Source organism: Hevea brasiliensis, chromosome 14 (assembly GCF_030052815.1).
Source record: "Hevea brasiliensis isolate MT/VB/25A 57/8 chromosome 14, ASM3005281v1, whole genome shotgun sequence".
Taxonomy (NCBI): Eukaryota; Viridiplantae; Streptophyta; class Magnoliopsida; order Malpighiales; family Euphorbiaceae; genus Hevea; species Hevea brasiliensis.
In genome coordinates, this window is record NC_079506.1 from 5828047 (window position 1) to 5834520 (window position 6474).

Below are 6474 nucleotides of genomic sequence, written 5' to 3' on the forward strand. Positions count from 1 at the left end.
ATTGTGAATGAATGAATGAAATGCATGAGTGTATAAATGTATAGTCAACCTATATGCAACTAAGTACTAAGTATATATGAAGCTATATGCAGTGTATGTATGTGAATATGTACAAGTATGAAGTAATGAGTGTGTCACTATATGCAAATGAAAAAGGAAAAATAATTTTTGCAAGGAAAAATAATTTTTGCAAAAAATTTACCCTCTCCCCCATACTCAGAATGAACATTGTCCTCAATGTTAAAAAATGTGCAAGGAATGGGATAATTATGTGCATAAAGAAATGGGATAAAGAAATGGGTAGCTCATATGTGCATAAAGAATTATTACCCTGTTGCATAAGCGATAGCACAACTTGTGTTGAAAGTGACACAAGCTGAGATGAGAATTGTTACCTCATTGAAGTGCAGCCAATTTAATTAGATAAAATTTGGACAGCTGCTGCACTCATTGCAAAAGAAACAGTGCAATGGAATCCATTAAATCAATTAAACTCAAAAAGTTGAAATAGGAAGTTAAAAAATGTAACCATCATGTGTAAATCCGAAGTAGCACATAAAAGCAAGTGAGCAATGTACTAGAGATATAAAAGAAAAATGTATTTTATGAGGAACTAAAAAAAACTGAATAAGTAAATGGTTCAAGTAAAGGAAAAACAACACAAGCAGAATATTAACTAAACAAGTTAAAAACACTAATGAATTAAGCAACTAAAATAAAGACATGAAATGTTTTTTTTTTTTTTTTTTTTTTTTTTTTTTTTTTTTATGCTCATTTGCTTGCAATGCATTATATCCCATCTGCACAAGGAAATTAGAACAATGTTAAACTCTGAATAAGGAGTATAGAAAAACTTAAAACAAATATATATATGAAAGAAATAAAAAATCAATGAAAAATTATGAGTTATGCCCAAAAATGCTAAGTTTAGGTCTTTAGCTTGACCATACTAACTCAAAATGTTATGGAGAATGAGAAAGATAGCAAGTTGCTATCTTCTCAATTGGCTCACCAACTGAATAGTGCCTCAACCTTTGCCCATTTACCTTGAAATTACCAGATTTTTCACCAAAAATTTCAACAGCACCATGGGGGAAAACTTTCACAATTTTAAATGGGCCGGACCACCTTGATTTTAATTTTCCTGGAAAAAATTTTAACCTTGAATTGAATAAGAGAACCAAATCTCCTTCTTTAAAGTCCTTTTTCTTGATATGCTTATCATGCCATTTTTTTGTTCTTTCTTTATAGATCCTAGCATTTTCATAAGCATCAAGTCTCAATTCATCTAATTCATCAAGTTGCAAAAGTCTTTTGTGTCCAGCAGCTTGTAAATCAAAATTGATTGCTCTTATGGCCCAATAAGCTTTATGTTCTAACTCTACGGGCAAATGGCATGATTTCCCAAAAACTAACCTATAAGGTGTAGTTCCTATGGGGGTTTTAAATGCTGTTCTATATGCCCAAAGAGTGTCATCTAATTTAAGGGACCAATCTTTTCTGGACTTATTGACAGTTTTCTCCAAGATCTGCTTGATTTCTCTATTTGTGATTTCTACTTGGCCATTTGTTTGAGGGTGATATGGTGTGGCAATCCTATGCTTTACCCCATATTTTCTCATCAATTTTTCAAATTGGTGGTTGCAAAAATGGCTACCACCATCACTGATTATAGCACGTGGGGCACCAAACCTGGTCAAAACAAATTTTTTCAGAAATTTCACCACAACTTTTGCGTCATTGGTAGGTGTAGCAATAGCTTCTACCCATTTAGATACATAGTCCACCCCTACCAAGATATATTTATTTCCATAAGAAGATGGAAATGGCCCCATGAAATCAATTCCCCACACATCAAATAATTCAACTTCTAATATGGATTGTTGAGGCATCTCATCTCTTTTGGAAATGTTGCCTACCCTTTGACACCTATCACACTTGCTTACAAAGTCTCTCACATGTTTAAACATTTTAGGCCAATAGAAACCTGATGTCAAGACTTTTTCAACAGTTTTTGAGACACTAAAATGACCACCATATTCAGAGGAATGACAATGGTAAATAACATCATGTATTTCTTCCTCTGGTATACATCTTCTAATTATTCCATCATTGCATCTCCTAAACAAAAGAGGTTCTTCCCAAGAATAAAATTTAATATCATGCAAGAATCTTTTCTTTTGCTGCCAAGACAAATCAGGTGGCAAGACACCACAAGATAAGAAATTCACAATATCAACAAACCATGGAAGTGCAGAATTCAACACATACAATTGCTCATTCATGAAAAACTCATCAATTGGCACAACTTCATCATCTTTATTTTCAGTTTTCATCCTAGAAAGGTGATCAGCCACCACATTCTCAACACCCTTTTTATCTCTTATTTCCAAATCAAATTCTTGAAGTAATAGAATCCATCTAATCAACCTAGATTTAGCTTCTTTCTTGCTCATTAAATACTTTATTGCTGCATGATCAGTGAAAACAATTACCTTTGAGTTGACCAAATAAGAACGAAATTTATTGAGTGCAAATACTACCGCAAGGAACTCCTTTTCAGTTGTGGCGTAATTGACTTGAGCTTCATCAAGGGTTCGGCTTGCATAGTAAATGGCATAAGGTTTCCTATCTTTCCGCTGGCCAAGGACAGCTCCAACAGCAAACTCACTTGCATCACACATGATTTCGAATGGCAAAGTCCAATCCGGGGGTTGCATGATAGGAGCTGTTGTTAATGCCGTCTTTAACCTGCAAAAAGCAACCATACAATCTTGATTAAAATCAAATTTAACATCATGATTCAAAAGATTTGTTAAGGGTTTAGCAAGTTTAGAAAAATCTTGAATAAATCGCCGGTAAAACCCAGCATGTCCAAGGAAACTCCGCACTCCTTTGACAGTGGTTGGAGGGGGCATTTTTTCAATAATTTCTATTTTAGCTCTATCCACTTCAATTCCCCTATTTGAGATTAAATGCCCTAAAACGATCCCCTCTTGGACCATAAAGTGACATTTCTCCCAATTCAACACCAAATCATTATCAGCACACCTCTGCAAAATTTTAGACAAATTAGTCAAGCATGAATCAAAATTAGTGCCATATACTGAAAAGTCATCCATGAAGACCTCCATAATTTCTTCAATAAAATCAGAAAAAATGGCCATCATGCACCTTTGAAATGTGCCAGGCGCATTACACAATCCGAATGGCATCCTTCGATAGGCAAAGGTGCCATAGGGACAGGTAAAGGTAGTTTTTTCTTGGTCATCAGGATGTATTGGAATTTGAAAGAAACCAGAATATCCATCTAAGTAACAAAAGAATGAATGCTTGGCTAATCTCTCTAACATTTGATCCATAAAAGGAAGGGGAAAATGGTCTTTTCTTGTGGCATTGTTCAACTTCCTATAGTCTATGCACATTCTCCAACCTGTACTTGATTCTAGTGGGTATCAATTCATTATTCTCATTTTTAACAATGTCACCCCACCTTTTTGGGTACAACATGCACAGGACTAACCCACTCACTGTCAGAAATGGGGTAAATAATTCCAGCAACTAGTAATTTTAGGATTTCCTTTTTCACAACATCCTTCATTGTAGGATTCAATCTTCTTTGGTGTTCAATGGAAGGTTTACTATTTGGCTCAAGGAAAATCCTATGCATACAAACTGTTGGACTAATTCCCTTTATATCATCAATTGCATAACCCAAAACTCTCCTATATTCTCTCAAAACTCTCAACAATTTGTCAATCTCAATATCAGTCAAACATGCATTAATTATAACAGGATATGTTTCATTGGGTCCAAGAAAAGCATACCTGAGGTTGGAAGGAAGAGGTTTAAGATCTACCTTTGGGGCATCCTCTACCTTTAATGATGGTGGTTTGATCTCCAGATTTTGTACTCCTTCAAGTTGAAAAATTGTGGCTTCAGGATGTGGTGGAGAGCTTTCCAAGTATTGCGCAAAAATAGCCATGTTGTGATTATCATCATCAATGCTCCCACCATGGACTAAGCAATTTTCAAGTGGGTCTTGTGGGTAGCTTTTTCTGAAATGCTCTTGAACAATCTCATCAATAATGTCTACCCGCAAACAAGACTCAACTTCTTCATGTTTCCTTTTCATGGCTGGATTGATGTTGAATATCATTTGATCATCTCCCACTCTAAGTGTCAATTGCTCACCCTTTACATCAATTAATGCACCAGCTGTTGCCAAAAAGGGTCTTCCCAATAAGATAGGAACTTTTGTGTCTTCTTCCATATCCAAAATGACAAAGTCCACCGGAATGTAGAATTTCCCCACCTTGATAGGCACATTTTCAAGAATGCCTTCCGGATACTTAATTGAGCAGTCGACTAATGAAAGATACATGTTTGTGGGCTTCAATTCTCCCATATTCAACTTCTCATATATTGAAAGAGGCATTAGGCTGACGCTAGCTCCAAGGTCACATAAGGCATTTGCCACACAATTATCACCAATATGACAAGGGATGGAAAACACACCCGGATCTTTGAGTTTGGGAGGTAACTTTTTCTGAATTATAGCACTGCATTGCTCTCCCAAATTGATGGTGTCATAATCTTCTAGTCTTCTCTTGTTGGAAAGAATCTCCTTCAAAAACTTGGCATAACTTGGCATTTGGGATAGTGCCTCAGTGAATGGCACATTGATATACAATTTCTTTAGCACTTCAAGGAACTTGCCAAATTGTTTGTCTAGCTTGTGCTTAATGAATCTTTGAGGGTAGGGAAGGGTGGGTTTGTAAGGTTCAGGTGGGATGTATGGTTTCTCTCCTTCATCTTGCTCACTTTTGCTTTCTTCTTCTTTTTCATTTTTCTTGCTCTCAACTGAATTTTCTTCTTTTGTGCTCTCTTTTTCTTCTCTCTTATTTTCACTCTCTTGACCAACTTTTTTACCACTTCTCAAGGTTACAAACTTACATTGTTCATGAGGGTTTTGTGGTTGGCTAGGTAGTTTCCCATAGGAATTGCTTCCTGATGAGCTTGCTTGTTGCGCCAATTGAGTCTCCAACATGCGGTTGTGGACTTGTAATTGATCCATGGTTTGTCTCATGTGTTGCATTTCTTCCTCCAATTTGCTATTCATCTTACTTTGTTCAGCAAAAAATTTCTCCATCATGCTCTCCAAGGTTGGCTTCGGTTCATGAGGTGGAAGGCATTGTTGTGCTCTTGCTTGATATCCAGGTGGTGGCTGCCTTGTGGGCTGAAATTGAGGCTGAAATTGAGGCCTATTTTGCTGCATAAACTGCTGGTTATGAGCATAATTTGAGCTTTGGCCTTGTTGAGCAAAAGTTGCTTGTGGTCTCCATGTTGAGTTGTTCACATTAGAATAAGCATTTCCCATAGGTTTCTGTTGATAACCTCCTGCATAAGCAGCTTGTTCTTGTAAATAATCATCACCATAAGAAGAATAATCAACTCCACAACTTTGAGTTCCATTTGTGAAGGCAACTTGTTGCATAGTTGTAGGAGTTGAGGTTGTTGCCTTTGTGCAAAAATCACTAAGAAGCTGAGTCAACTGATCAAATTTTGCATTCATGTAGTTAACTGAGTCAAGTTCATAGATCCCAGCTTTCTTTGGCTCAAGTGCTCTAGGATTTCCCCATAAATGGGTATTATGAGCAATCTTCTCTAATAGATCATAGCATTCTTCACTTGTCATTCTCATGAAATCTCCTCCTGCTTGTGAATCAATTGTGTTTCTTATGGCTGGAGTAACTCTGGTGTAGAAATTCTGAACAATCATCCATTTGGGTATTTCATGATGAGGACATTGCCTTTCAAGCTCCTTAAATCTCATCCAAGATTCATATAAAGTTTCATCATCCCTTGGTTTAAAAGCTACCATCAAATTCCTCAAATGAGTGGTTTTCCCAGGTGGGAAAAATTGAGATAGAAAAGCTTGAGATAGCTGCTCCCAAGTAGCTATAATAGCTTGTGGAAGTGAGTCATACCACTCCAATGCTGAATCCCGAAGAGAGAATGGAAATAAAGTGAGTCGAATCACTTCATCAGAAACTCCAGGCTGCCTTTGTGTGCCACATATCATTAAAAATTTCTTCAAATGAGAATGAGGATTTTCAAGTGGGGTACCTCCAAATTGTGAATTCTGAACCATTTGAATAAGACCAGTTTTTAATTCAAATTGATTAGCTCCAATAATAGGTCTGTTATCTCTCACATCAGTACATCTAGGAAAGGCATAGTCTAACATGGATCTTCTTTGAGGATCATTTTGATTAACCACAGCATTTTGCCCGTTTTGCTCATTTCCTCCATTGTTTCCACCAATAGCTCTATTTTGATTCTCCATATTTTCTATTGTCTCCTCTTGCTCAAATATTTGTTGTTCTTCTTTTTCTGCTTCTTTTCTTCTTTTGTATTCCTTTTTGTTGGCTCGACAGAATTTTTCAATTTCAGGATTGAACAACAATTCAG

General features: G+C 36.4%; 1 non-coding gene across 1 annotated transcript; it reads left to right on the top strand.

Annotated features, from left to right (window-relative positions):
* The first annotated feature begins 5792 nt into the window (after positions 1–5792).
* Positions 5793–5899, top strand: LOC131173544 (small nucleolar RNA R71). The gene has a single exon (XR_009143860.1). It is a non-coding gene; the product is annotated as a small nucleolar RNA R71 (small nucleolar RNA).
* Positions 5900–6474: the final 575 nt, after the last annotated feature.